Here is a 14,695-nt window from a genome sequence, read left to right as displayed (position 1 = left end):
GTTATTAGATCATGCTATGAACTTCTCTGCAACAGAAGAAAGGTATAGTATTGAATTCTATCTCTCTCCCTCATACTTCTTTTCTGCCGTAAACAGGCATGGGAAAATCTGTGTATTTGTACTTAAACACACACACACACACACACACACACACACACACACCCTTCCCTCCTCTCTCCCTTCTCCTTCTTCTGACGTCCAATCCACTCAATCTGAATTTTGAAGTCACTGCTGACCTATGAAAGGTCAGTCTTTAGTACAGGGAAGGGTCCACAAGGCATATTTTATGAGTTGAAGACATAAAGCTGAAGAAGTATAGATGGGTCTTTCAAGAAATTTTCAGATAAAATGAAGGAAAAAGATATCCCATTAGTCTATGGGGATGGTAGAATTAAAAGAAGATGCTTGGGAAGTAGGTGGAAGAGGGATTCTTGGGTGTGTCTATAAACAGAAGAAAAAGACCTCTTTGTGAAAAAATACTAAAGATACAAGAGAGAGAAGGGAGAGATTAATGAAACAGAGTATCTGTGAGGGGGCACAGGGAGATAGGCAAAAAGACATGTTAGCCTTGGAAAAGATGATACAAAAATAATGAAGATAAAACTAGCCATGGAAATAAATGTTTTCTTGAGGGAAAGAGAGAGTTAGTAACCAATGGGCTCTATCTTTTCAGGCAAGTATGTAACTAGATTATCTGCTCAGGGGAGTTGAGGATAGGGGCTAAACTGGGGCCAAAAGGATAGAGTAAGAAAACAGAACAGATGCTATGGGAAACTGGAAAAGGAATCAACAAGGAATGTATAAAAAGGATTAGTGAACAGCCGTTGAGGATCCAGCTGTGGTCAGAAATCACAGTATCGTCATGGATATAATGAGCATGGTGAGGCAATTTTCCTGAGTAGTACTCAGCAGCCTGGGAACAGGGCAGGAGAAAACAGATGCTAAAGTCCATCTAGATTTGGGGATTGGCAGGGCAGGTGCAGGGAAACAAAGGGACATAAGGGAATTGAGGATACTGGTGGGGATTAATATCAATTGGCTGACAGAGTTGAATGTGGATGGGAAATAGTTGACTGAGTGGGGAAGACTGTAGAGGCAGGAGAGGACTGAAAACCAAGCAAGAAAATAGAAGGGACTAGAAGGGCCAATGAGGTCAAAGAGGCTCTGTGAGAACAAGGGAACAGGGGATGTGGAGTGCTAGAGGTTTTAGTCAAAAAGCTATATTTTAGAGTCTGAAATATCAGAAGTAGAACAGTTCCAATTGGTGACAAAGCCCAAAGTGTAGACATATAAGGAAATAGCTGAAGCAGAGCGAAACTGAAGGTCATATTATCAGAGGTCAAGGAAGTGCTATGCTGGAGCATTTGAAGATGCATCCATGTGGCCAGTGACATGATCTAAGATGGTGGTAGGAGTCTGGATAGCATAGAATACTAAGCTATGTACCAGAGGCATCCAAAAATGGGGGCAAGTAACCCAAAGATTGGTCTATGCCAATGAGGAGAATCAGTGTAATACCTGATGGCATGCATATTAAAGAATAAGGAAAAAGGAAAGTTGTTGAACAACATCCTGGCATCAAAAGCCAGCTTTGAGATTGAGAAATTATGAGAGAATGAGCAGCTTCTGTTTAAGAGGGAAGGCAGTGATGAAAATAGTGCCATTAAGACAAAGAGATCCAGTAAAATGGTTGAGAATAAAGGGACATTTCTTGACCAAAAAATGACCAAAGAACAGAAGTCCTGGGAGGCACAGGAGATTTTAAAAGGGAATGTCAGCCAGGAGACTATACGTCTATGAAAGGGGCAGGGCTGTGCTGAACTTATAAAGGGACATTTCATCTTTTAGGATGCCAAGGAAGCAGCAAGAGGAACTACAATTTGTATAAGTTTGACTGAGGAAAAAAGAACTGTTGGTATAAAGCAAAGTGAAAGAAACTTTAGGAAATATGGCCATGTCATCTTAATTACCATTCAGTAATGACCAAGGACAAAAAAGTGATAGGTACAAAGATATTCTCCAAGTATTGAGAGTGAAAATTTCTATAAGAGACCACAGTGGCTCTCAAGTGGATTACTTTTTAAAAATGAAAGACTGTGGGGGTGGTGTGTGGGGGGAATTGTCATACTATCACCAATTTTCCATGATCTTGAAGGGAAAAAAAGGAGAAATAACTAAAAAACACAATGAAACTATGCAGGAAACAGGCTGGCAGGCTACAGGAACTTATGTAGCTATAGCAAGCTTGGATTTTTCAAGGTAAGATAATTTATCCTAAATAGATCTTTGTGAACGGGTGACAGAGACAGCAAGTGAGCATGCAAGAACACCAGTGACATGACTGGGCTCCTACTTCTATTCCATCTTATTCTTTTCCATCTTAAACGATAGTAATTTTCAAACTTAAAACAATAGCATAAACATGAATAATAGTTCATCAGAGCCCAACAGATGCTGAGATATGGAGAACAGCAAGCAGGTGAAAATGAATTTGGGTCCATGGGCCCACATTAAGGATGATCCATGGTACTGACATAACCAACATTCCTGATTGAGAAGTCACTGCTGGTAACCTCTGAAAAATCCTGGCCTGCTACAAAACTGAAGGAAGACTGTAGTTTGACAGTGGCCTCATTTTCTAAAGCCAGATATTTCTCCCATCCAAGTACTAACCAGGCCCAACCCTGCTTAGCTTCCGAGATCAGAAAAGATCAGGCACGGCAGGGTGGTATGGCCATAGACTAAAGCCAGATATTTCTAAAACAGCTCAGAAATCTAAGACTGCTGATCTTGATGGAAAACACAGTCTGTGCTAGAGTATTAAAACTGATGGTTATGAGTGATGATCAGGTAGCCAGACTGGAAGATTGAGGCAGTGCCCCCAACTGTTTTTGAGTTTCAATAAGTCACTGAGACATTTCGCTCCATAGAATACATTCAAGTGAAACTCAGTGAGATGTGTCCTACACTGTTATACAGGTATATCGATGCATAATTGACTGAATAACCTTACTCCAAAAAAATGCTAATAGAATGCTACTCAGAAATAAAAAGGAATGAACTTGGATGAACCTCAAAAAATTATGCTGAGTGACAAAAATCTATCTCAAAAGGATATATATTGCATGATTCCATGTATGCGACATTTGTGAAATAACATAATTAGAGATGGAGAACAGTTGCCAGTGAGTGAAACTTTCTATAAGAGACCAGAGTGGCTCTTAAGTGGACTACTTTTTAAGGAAGAAGGGATGTGGCTATAAAGGGGTACAAAGTGGCTAAAATGGGAGCCTTGTAGTGACGTAAAATTAAGTATATTGATTGTGGTGGTGGTTACAGAAATCTACATATGTGATAAAACTTCATAGAGCTATACACACACACACACATACACCTACACACAATCTCAATTAAGCGCTATGGATTGTACCAATGTCCGTTTCTTGGTTTTCATATTGTACTATAGTTGTGTAACATGTTAACATTGGGAGAAGATGACGGAAGGATGAACGGCACTTCCCCATACATTTCTTTGCCAACATCCTCTGAATCAATAATTATTTCAAAATAAGAAAAATATTTTAAAGGACAATAATTAACAGATCAATGCCAACCTCACAAAAGGAAATCTAGTTGCTTACCTCATGGCTCTATACTTAGTATCAGTAACATACCATTTTTAACCAAACACATTACAGAAGGCAGAGAAAGCATGTTCTCCAAGATTATGAATGATAGAAAACATAGAGATACAGGTAATCTGTTTTCAAATAGAGCTTGAATCCAAAAATATCAACAGGCTGGACTAGGAGCTGAAATATAACAGAGACAAAGGTAGAACCCACCACTGCATTCCCCAGCACACACCACAGTACTTGGTGCAGAAATGGCTCAAAAAATTATCTGATGAAAAAATACGTAAATGGTATTTCAAAAATATTCAACAGGTTTAAATAAAATAACATAACATAAAATATTCAACAAGTTTAATGGGAAATCATCTGAAAAGGGTCTTGAGCCAGAAGAATGATAATATTCCTTCAAACTAACACAATATTCCAGTTCACTAACAAAGTATAGATTTAAAAAAAAATATTTATTTACTTTAAGAGAGACAGAGAGAAAGCAGGGGGTGGCAGAGAGAGAGAAATCCCAAGCAGGCTCCACATTAACAGCACAGAGTCTGATGCTGGGCTCAATCTCACGAATCGTGAGATCATGACCTGAGCAGAAATGAAGAGTCGGACATTAAACTGACTGAGCCACCCAGGCACCCATACAAAGTACAGATTTTTAAGGGTGGGAGAAGGTAAACATAATGTTATCACTACGTTCAGCACTATTCTCACTGCATATCGAGAACCAAGTCAAGTACCACATGCCTTGTTTTAAAGGAGACATGAATAGGGGCACCTGGGTGGCTTAGTTGGTTAAGTGTCCAACTTCAGTTCTGGTCATGATCTTACAGTTCATGGGTTTAAGCCGTGTGTTGGGCTCTGTGCTGACAGCTCAGAGCCTGGAGCCTGCTTCAGATTCTGTGTCTTTCGCTCTCTCTGCCCCTCCTCTGCTTGTACTCTGTCTCTCCCTCAAAAATAAACATTAAAAAAATTTAAAGGAGATATGAATGAAGTAGAAGCTATCCCAAGTAAGGTAACTAAGATGATTATCTAGAAATCTGGTTATATGAAGAACGCTATAAGGAACATGAGCTATTCAGCCCGGAAAAGATGATATGTGGCAGGTAGAAAGGAAAGGTTAGATAATGATTACATGATCGAATAGTACTAAATACTCCACTGTAAGCAGTGTGGCACTTCACAATTTGCAGTGTGCTTTCACACTGGTCTCCTTACCTGTCCACACACCTGAAAGCTGGAAGCCAGGAAAAGGTTAGATTTTTTTCTGTGCAGCACAATGGCTAGAGATTACAAAGAGATTTCATCTCAAAATAAAGAAGGATGTTCAAACACTCTAATCTTTATGTCAATGGAATATTGATAATGGTAACAGCAACAAGAATGTGCTAGTAGACATAAATGAGTACTACACATTTATTATCTGACTTTGTCCTCGTAACAGTCCTGTGATGTGTGTACCATTAACCCCATCTTGCAGATGAGAACACTAATGCACAAAGTGGTTAAATAACCTGCCCAAGGCTATAACCACAGCTAGTCAAGTGTCAGAGCTAGAATTCAAATTCAGGCAGCCCCACTCCAGAACCACTACTTGTGAAGTAACTGGAATGATTACCCAGTAAGGCCAAGGCAGGGTGAACTGACTGCTAGTCTGAGTCAGAGGTTGGACTAGATCAAATGCAAGATAACAGGATTCTAAGAATCTTGGCTGATGGGCTAGTTTGGCCTGGAAACAAAAAGTGATGTCCTTCTGGAAGTGGTATGGCTCTAGCCCAAAAACAAAAACAAAAAGAAAAAGAAACATTTTAAAAAACCTACAGTTTAGGGGCACCTGGGTGGCTCAGTCAGTTGAGCGTCCGACTTCACATCAGGGCATGAGGTCTTGGTACATGAGTTCGAGCCCCATGTCGTGCGCTATGCTGACAGCTCAAGCCTGGAGCCTAATTTGGATTCTGTATCTCCCTCTCTCTCTGCCCCTCCCCTGCTCATGCACACGCTCTCTCTCTCTCTTTCTTTCTCTCTCTCTCTCTCTCTCTCTCTCTCAAAAATGAATAAAACATTAAAATGAATTATTAAAAAAGAATTAAAAACCTACAGTTTACTAGGAAGATAAGGGACACTGCCGTCAAAAACCTTTCTTACACATATATTTTCCATCTTGTAATGGCTCTTTATTGTATTCTGCTATAACTCTGCCAAAGTAATATTGAAGAAGAAAACCAAAACAGGAGGCATCACAATCCCAGACTTTAGCCTCTACTACAAAGCTGTCATCATTAAGACAGTATGGTACGGGCACAGATACAGACAGAAAGACCAATAGAATAGAACAGAGAACAAAGAACTAGACCCACAAATGTATGGCCAATTAATCTTTGAGAAATCGGGAAAGAGTATCCAATGGAAAAAAGACAGTCTCTTTAGCAGGTGGTGCTGGGAGAATTGGACAGCAACATGCAGAAGAATGAAACTAGACCACTCTCTTACACCATACACAAAAATAAACTCAAAATGGATGAAGGATCTGAATGTGAGGCAGGAAACCATCAAAACCCTAGAGGAGGAAGCAGGAAACAGCCTCCTTGACCTCAACCGCAGCAATTTCCTCCTCGACACATCCCCAAAGGCAAGGGAATCAAGAACAAAAATGAACTATTGGGACATCATCAAGATAAAAAGCTTCTGCACTGCAAAGGAAACAATCAACAAAACTAATAGGCAACCAACGGAATGGGCAAAGATAGTTGCAAATGACATATTAGATAAATGGCTAGTATCCACAGTCTACCAGGAATTCGCCAAACTCCACACCTGAAAAATGAATAATCCAGAGAAGAAATGGGCAGAAGACATGAACAGACACTTCTACACAGAGTACATCCAGATGGCCAATAAACACATGAAAAGATGCTCAGCATCACTCATCATCATGGAAACACAAATCAAAATCACACTGAGATGCCACCTCACACCACTCAGAATGGCCAAAATGAACAAATCAAGAGACTATAGATGCTGGTGAGGGTGTGGAGAAACAGGCACCCTCCTACACTGTTGGTGGGAATGTAAACTGGTACAGCCATTCTGGAAAACAGTGTGGAGGTTCCTCAAAAAACTATCCATAGAACTCCCCTGTGACCCAGCAATAACACTGCTGGGGATTTACCCAAAGGATACAGAAGTGCTGATGCATAGGGGCACACGTGCCCCAATGTTCATAGCAGCACTTTCAACAATAGCCAAATCATGGGAAGAGCCTAAATGTCCATCAATTGATGAATGGATCAAGAAGATATGGTTTGACAGGTTGGAGCCTGAGAACCGACTAGAGATTGAATGTTACTGTCAACTGTAGATTCCTTCAGTCACTATGTAAACCAGCACAGATGTTTCTCTTTCTTCATATGATGAAGATCAGGGATCCAAGCTTATCCGAAAAGCTAGGGAGGCACCGTTTGTTCCCATCAGAATGGCGGGGTTTGCAGCAATCGTTGCATATGGACTATATAAATTGAAGAGCAGGGGAAATACTAAAATGTCTGTTCACCTGATCCACATGCCTGTGGTAGCCCAAGGCTTTGTGGTGGGAGCAATGATGCTTGGTATGGGCTATTCCATGTATAAGGAATTCTAGGCAAAACCTAAGCCTTAGAAGAAGAGAAGCTGTCTTGGTTTTGTTGGTCGTGCTTGCTCTAGACATCTCATGTTGAATTTATATGTTTATTTTGAAAATAAGTGGTTTGAGTGGGTCAGACAATAACATGATCATTTACATATTGGTTTCCTTTCTTATAGACTCGATTTGCCTGGTAACCAAATTACTAGTGACTAGTTAACTAGTTCATTCAGGGGAGTCAAATTAGCACAAAAGAAACATGTCACTTCTAAAGGTATTTGTTAGTGGTAAAACAAGCATCTTCTTAAAGTCTTCTGATGAAATGAGTTACAAAGAGAACAACGTGGCAATCCCGAAGTACTCCCAGTTGTTGCAGATGATCACATGCTTTTGATGTTATATAGGAATTCTATTTAAATTTTTTCTGCCTGCTTTGCAGACTGATTCATCACTTCAGTTTTTAGGGCTGGTTGGCTCTTAGAATCCTTTCAGAGCAATGCATGTAATATAGCATTATAAGCTTCCCCACAAGCAAAAATGAACTATTGGGACCTCATCAAGATAAAAAGCTTCTGCACTGCAAAGGAAACAATCAAGAAAACAGGCAACCGACAGAATGAGAAAAGATAGTTGCAAATGACATATCAGATAAAGGGCTAGTATCCAAAATCTACAAAGAACTCACCAAACTCCACACCCTAAAAACAAATAACCCAGTGAAGAAATGGGCAGAAGACCTGAATAGACACTTCTCCAAAGAGAACATCCAGATGGCCTACAGGCACATGAAACAATGCTCAACATCACTCATCATCATGGAAACATAAATCAAAACCACACTGAGACACCACCTCACACCAGTCAGAGTGGCTAAAATGAACAAATAAAGAGACTATAGATGCTGGCGAGGGTGTGGAGAGACGGGCACCCTCCTACACTGTTGGTGGGAATGGAAACTGGTGCAGCCGCTCTGGAAAACAGTGTGGAGGTTCCTCAAAAAACTATCCATAGAACTCCCTTATGACCCAGCAATAGCACTGCTAGGGATTTACCCAAGGGATACAGAGATGCTGACACATAGGGGCACATGTACCCCAATGTTCATAGCAGCACTGTCAACAATAGGCAAATCATGCAAAGAGCCGAAATGTCCATTACCTGATGAGTGGATCAAGAAGATGTAGTATACATACACAATGGAGTACTACATGGCAATGAGGAAGAATGACATATGGCCATTTGTAGGAAAGTGGATGGACCTTGAGGGTGTCATGCTAAGCGAAATAAGTCAGGCAGAGAAGGACAGATACCATGTTTGCACTCATAGGTCTACCAGGAGAACAGAAGAAACCTAATGAAGACCAGGGGGAGGGGAAGAGGGAAAGAGAGTTGGGGAGAGAGAGGGATGCAAAACCTGAGAGACTACTGAATACTGAAAACGAACCGAGGGTTGAAGGGGAAGGGGGAGGGAGAAAAGAGGTGGTGGTAATGGAGGAGGGCACTTGTGGGGAAGAGCACACAAATGCTCTTGGTTATATGGAAACCAATTTGACAATAAACTATTTAAAATAAATAAATAAATAAAGTGAATAAACCAAACCTAAAAAGCTGATAACAGCTGCTTAGAAGTAGTATTTATTTCAGAATCATAGAGACCATAACTTAAATATGGGTCTCAGTTTAGCTTTTTTTTATAATTACAGAATTATATTTATGCTGCTGTTATATTAGAATAACTTTTAAATGTCATCTTGAAATAGAAATGTGTATTTTAATTACTAATGCAAAGGTAAATGAAAAACACTTTTTAAATGTATGAAATCTTTTTTTGTAAGAATCATAAATGTTAACAAATTACCTATAATTGAAGTGATTAGTGATTTATCAACAAGGTGGTCTGGTCAGACATTATACACAAACTCTGGTATACTCTAGTCTGCTATCGCACTTGTAAAATTTTGTCTAACCTGGATTTACATTTCATAGTGATCACATGGTAAACGTAGGGTTATTAAAGTAATTGAACACACACACATACAAAAGAAGATATGGTTTATATACACAATGGAGTACTACATGGCAATGAGAAAAGAATGAAACCTGGCCATTTGTAGCAAAGTGGATGGACCTCGAGGATGTCATGGTAAGTGAAATAAGTCAGGCAGAGAAGGACAGATACCATATGCTTGCACTCATAGGTCTAACAGGAGAAACCTAATGGAGGACCAGGGGGAGGGAGAGGGGAAGGGGGAAAGAGAGTTGGGGAGAGAGAGAGATGCAAAACCTGAGAGACTATTGAATACTGAAAACGAACCCGAGGGTGGGTAGGGGAGGGGGAAGGGGGAAGGTGGTGACAGTCATGGAGGAGGGCCCTTGTGGGGAAGAGCACTGGGTGTTATATGGAAACCAATTTGACAATAAACTATTTATAAAAAATAAAGTCTTCAAGTTAATAAATAAAGCTTTTTTACATTTACAAAAATAAAACAACTTCTCTGTCTGCCTATCCATCCATACCTACCTAAAAATACATGTATAGACATGCGCTATGTGCTTAAACAACACTTGCTGCCTGGCTGATTCAGGAGATCGGAAATCAAAAAGACTTAGATAAGTAGTCTGTTTCATGACTGGAAGTTTGTAGGCATATGCAAGAAAGGGGTCTGCTGAGCCAGCCATAACAACATAAACGGGCCATTAAAATTCCCCACTTCAATATATCAGTCCTCTCTCCATCTACCATGCAGAGCTTCCCTTTGGAAAGTAGGAAACCATGCCAGCTCAATAACCTGTCACCTATTTCTGCATGTCCCTTTGAATACAGAGGGGACCTCTATTAAAAATCCTATCCATCTTCAACCAGCTCAAATGTCACTTCCTTCCCAAACTTTCCCTCCTCCTCACCATAGCTACAAAAGACCTCTTGTTCACTTAAGATTCTAAGTGCTTTGTTTCTACCACTCATTACATATGATTTAATGTAGAGTCACATGTGTACATGTACTTTTACTAGATTATAAACTCTGCAATGGCAAAGTCCAACTCACTGTTTTTTATCTGAGCCACATTATCAAGTGTGTTACACAGTGATTCAGTAGATGTGTGTGTATAGGACTAAAACTTTAGAATTCACATAAGTTTAAAAGCATCCTCCCTCCCCATCCCTTAATAATGCAAGCATTAGAGAATAGACCTAATGTCCCCCTTAGAGACTTACTGACTACAGCAGCAAACTATAGCCTAATATCTTTTTTTAACATGAAGACATTTTTTATATAATTTATTGTTAAGTTGGCTTCCATACAACACTCAGTGCTCACCCCAACAAGTGCCCAACTCAATGCCCATCAACCACTTGCCTAAATGTCCATCAACTGATGAATGGATAAGGAACATGTGGTTTATATATACAATGGAATACTACTTGGCAATGAGAAAGAATGAAATCCTGCCATTTACAGCAACGTGAACAGCCTAATATCTTTAATATTTTTAAGCCTTCCTCATCTTTTAGTCTCATGTACATAACAATAGAGTGAGAGATCATCCATCTGTAGGAGCTAGCTTGATAAAATACTCTAGAGAAGTGTCATCTAAAAGAAATATAAAACCTCCAGCCACATATGTAACTTTAAATTCCCTGGAAGAAGGCACATTAAGAAAACTAAAATGAAATAGGGTGAAATTAATTTGAATAGTAAATTTCATTTAATCCAATATATATAAAATATTATCACTTCAACATGTAATCAATAGTTTAAAAATTATTATAATACTTTGTATTATTTTATCATATTAATTATTTGACATCTGGTATGTATTTTCCATTAAGAACCTATCTTAATTCGTGCCAGGCACTATTTATTGGCTTATAAAAGCTAGTTACTTATCATCCCCTTGCCTCAGTTTCCTTCATTTAAAAATGGGAATAACAGCATTTACCTTATACAGCTGTATTGAATTTTAAGTAATATAATATGCATACTAGGGCTTCAGAATAGTACCTGGCAAATTGGAAGGGCTCAATAAATATCAACTACCTTCATCATTATCATACTCTATTTACTATATGAAGAAACTGAGCACACAAAGAAAGCATATTTCCCAAGTTCATAAAGCAGATAAATGCTGCCTCTATTCTCTTTTGAACAGTTGTCTATGAAACCACATGGGGTAGCTGGGAGCAATGGAAAAACATATTTTTTTTACTCATTTAAAATTCCAAAGTGCAAGCCAAATGGAGTTTGGGAGCCAGTCCAAAAGGCAACATTCTTCAAAATGGTAGCTTAGACAAATGCCATCCAGCTGTGTTAAACTAGCACCCTTTCACCCTACCACTTTCTTTAAAGTGTCCCCCATTTGCTGTAATTCTGCATCCATGCTGATAGATGAAAAAGTATAGCTCCTTAAGATTCACTTGCATTATTTTAAGTTTTATTGTTGCTGTTGTTGTTTTAGATGACTGGTAAGGGTGAATGTTCTTGCATACATCTGCAAAATAGCCTGCACCTAAGACCATCCAATCTTTGACATACTTCATCCTACTTTTCAGGACTTAAAGCAGAGAAGCATCAATACAGAAGCAATGGCAGAAGTGAAGGAACAATGGCCTAGAAACCAAGTTATCTGATTTCTAGACCAGGTTCTATGATTAAATCAAAGCATGGCCTTGGGCAACCCACTTCAACTCCTGAACTATATCTCAGTTTAGGATAATACCACCTGCAATATTCAGGACTAAGTATTAAAACTCAGTACACTAGAGCAATAACTCAAGATAAAATTACATCAGATCTTAGCAATTTTGTTTATCTCTCTTAAAGAGAAGTTCTTCTTGAAAAAACATGAGTATTGATAAAGTTTGGGGATAAGTTCCATTAATAACCAAATAATTGGAAAACCTAGAAAAGTAAGTAATGTTTATCTATCTAATATTGATGCTGCTATCACGGAAATCCAAACAAACATCATATCTTCCGAAGTTAAGAACTATACGACATCAGCATAAACACAAAAGGGCATCAATGACCACTTCCATGAATCCCCCCCTAACCTCAAATTCCCTGGAGCAAGGTTTCTCAACTTCAGCACTGCTGCCATCGCTGTTGTGGGGGACTGGCCTGGGCATTATAAGATATTCAGCAGCTTCCCTAACTTCTACCCACCAGATGCCAGTAACATCCCCCATAGTTGTGACCACCAAAAACGCCTCCAGACATTGCCAAATGTCCTCAGAGGAGCAAAACTGCTCCCAGGTGAGAACCACTACCATGGATCCTCTACCATGCCTACCCTGAATTCCTTTAAAATTAAGATTATACAGAGACCTACAATTTTCAGAGCATCATTACTTGTGACACAGCTTCATTAATACAATATGAAGTAGTCAACTTCCATTGGCAATCTGAATTCTCAAAAGGGGTAACCTTTCCCATTAATTTGCACCTAATAAGCATATAGTGGAAAATAATTTTGTAAAATGACCCATTACACTGTAGAGGTTATCCATATACCTTTTTCAGAGTCAAAATAATGTTTCTACACAAATAGTGATACTGGTAGCTAATATTTTAGACTAAGGTATTTAAGATCAGAGCCCATGATTTATGTCTTTAATGGTAGCACCCTGGCTTTAATTTAGTGATTACAGTCTGATTCCTAGTGACTAGGCCCCATAGCCATTCAACTACCTTTTCATCTAAAGTTTTGACAGAGTTGTTCTACTTTCTTGGCCCTGTGCCTATAAGCAAATTGAGAACTTATCAGCCATAAAATAACAGGGTCAAATAACCATATAGGGAAGATCTACTCTTTAATCCTACGGGGACACAAAAAGAAAAACGTTTTAGACACAAAAGAACCCAGAATAGAAACAACCACAGAAAGATCACATCAACCACATGCCCAAAGTTATTCAGCTTACTAATTTGACATGCTGATAGTGAAGCATTGAGTAGGGGTTTCTCGATTGTAGCCACAGAAGAAAAAACTACAGTTTAGAGCTCAAGCTATGGGTCTGGGACTTGACCCCTAAAAGAAAGGACACCAGCATGATAATGGTGGGTCCCTCTGAGGAGGAGGCTGAAGGCACACTTCCACTTTTAACTCAAGATATTTCTATATTGTCTTAATATAAACATGTGATCATGTATTACTTCTATAATTAAAAACCAAAAAAGCTAAAGTGAGGAGAGAAGACAAAAATCACAGAAGGAGAGAGTATAAAGAGAGAAAAGTCAAAGAACTCGACACTCCCAAATATGGACATAATCAGGGGGCAGAAGGAAGCAAAAGTAAAGCAGCAGCAGGAGAAGCAGGAAGAAAGAGAACTAGAAGAGTACACTAATTCTGTGGCCAAGGGAGGGAAGTTTCAAAAAGGAACTCAACTGTCAACAGAACCAAAAAGGGAAAAGGGAAGACCAAGAATATGGTAGTGCAGAATTCAAATCTGAAACAAGCCATTTAAAAATTATAACCTTTTCCCTCCGTATGTCACTCAACCTTGAGAAAATTGAAGCCCAGAAAGGTTAAGTGGCTAGCTAGACAGGTATTGGTAGCTAAACGGCATAGCAAAGGAAGACCACAACATGTTTATGAACAGGCTAGCAAAAAGGTCCAGTGGAAAGGAAGAGAAGATAGCAGAAGAAAAGGGGGGTAATTGGATAGATAAGGAGTACCTGGAATAGACAGAAAGAGAGGAGAATGAAGGCAGAAGAAAACAAAAATAATAGAAGTTTCCTTCTGAAGCTACATAATGTGTTTCCTTTTCAATTTGGGTTTTTAGATAACAAGGTCAGGGGAATCACTTAGAGTATCTGGATTTACCTAGAACTCCACTCTTGGCACCTTTCCCCTCTAACACTATATACACTTACCCTAGGCTCCATTTACTATCTATATGTGAAAGATTCCCAAATCTCTATTTAAGCCCAAACCCTCTCCTAAGCCACAGGCCCACAGGAGATGGATCTCTACTTGAGTATCTATAGCCATCCAATTGAAATCCTCCTGTCCACAATTCTACTCCTGCTCCAGTCCTATCTCAGTAAAAGGCCCTGCATGATGATTTTAGGCAAATTATTAAACATCATCTCTCATTACATCTTTCTAAGCAAGATGAAAAAAGCATTTGCCGGATAACAGTAAAGTCAGAGTCACAGCTGCTAGAACGACCTTACCCAGTGAGTATTCATTAGTGGATTAATGGTAAGCTGCTAAGTCTTCAATTAGCCTCATTTAGTTCTATCCAAGTGTACCAGACACTTGTAGGTAACCCTCAATAATGCCTACCTCTTTGAGTTCATGCCCTTATATAATCCCTTTGCTTTGAGTGTGAGAGGGACCTGTAACTAGATTCTAGCCAATAGAATACAGCTAAGGTAATGTGAGGTCTCTCTCATGATTAAAGTGTGTGTGTGTGTGTGTGTGTGTGTGTGTGTGT

At 39.3% G+C, this 14,695-nt stretch overlaps 1 protein-coding gene and 1 pseudogene across 3 annotated transcripts in view; one reads left to right on the top strand and one right to left on the bottom strand.

The window, feature by feature from the left end:
* CLCN5 (chloride voltage-gated channel 5) overlaps nt 1-14,695 on the bottom strand; it is a 163,481-nt gene that overhangs the window by 127,757 nt on the left and 21,029 nt on the right. The gene's annotated exons all lie outside the window — the stretch shown is intronic.
* On the top strand, nt 7,009-7,290 carry LOC115284017 (annotated as a pseudogene).

This window comes from Suricata suricatta, chromosome X (assembly GCF_006229205.1).
Source record: "Suricata suricatta isolate VVHF042 chromosome X, meerkat_22Aug2017_6uvM2_HiC, whole genome shotgun sequence".
Taxonomy (NCBI): Eukaryota; Metazoa; Chordata; class Mammalia; order Carnivora; family Herpestidae; genus Suricata; species Suricata suricatta.
The sequence above is the reverse complement of the archived record's forward strand: the minus strand, read 5'-3'. Positions and strand labels throughout refer to the sequence as shown.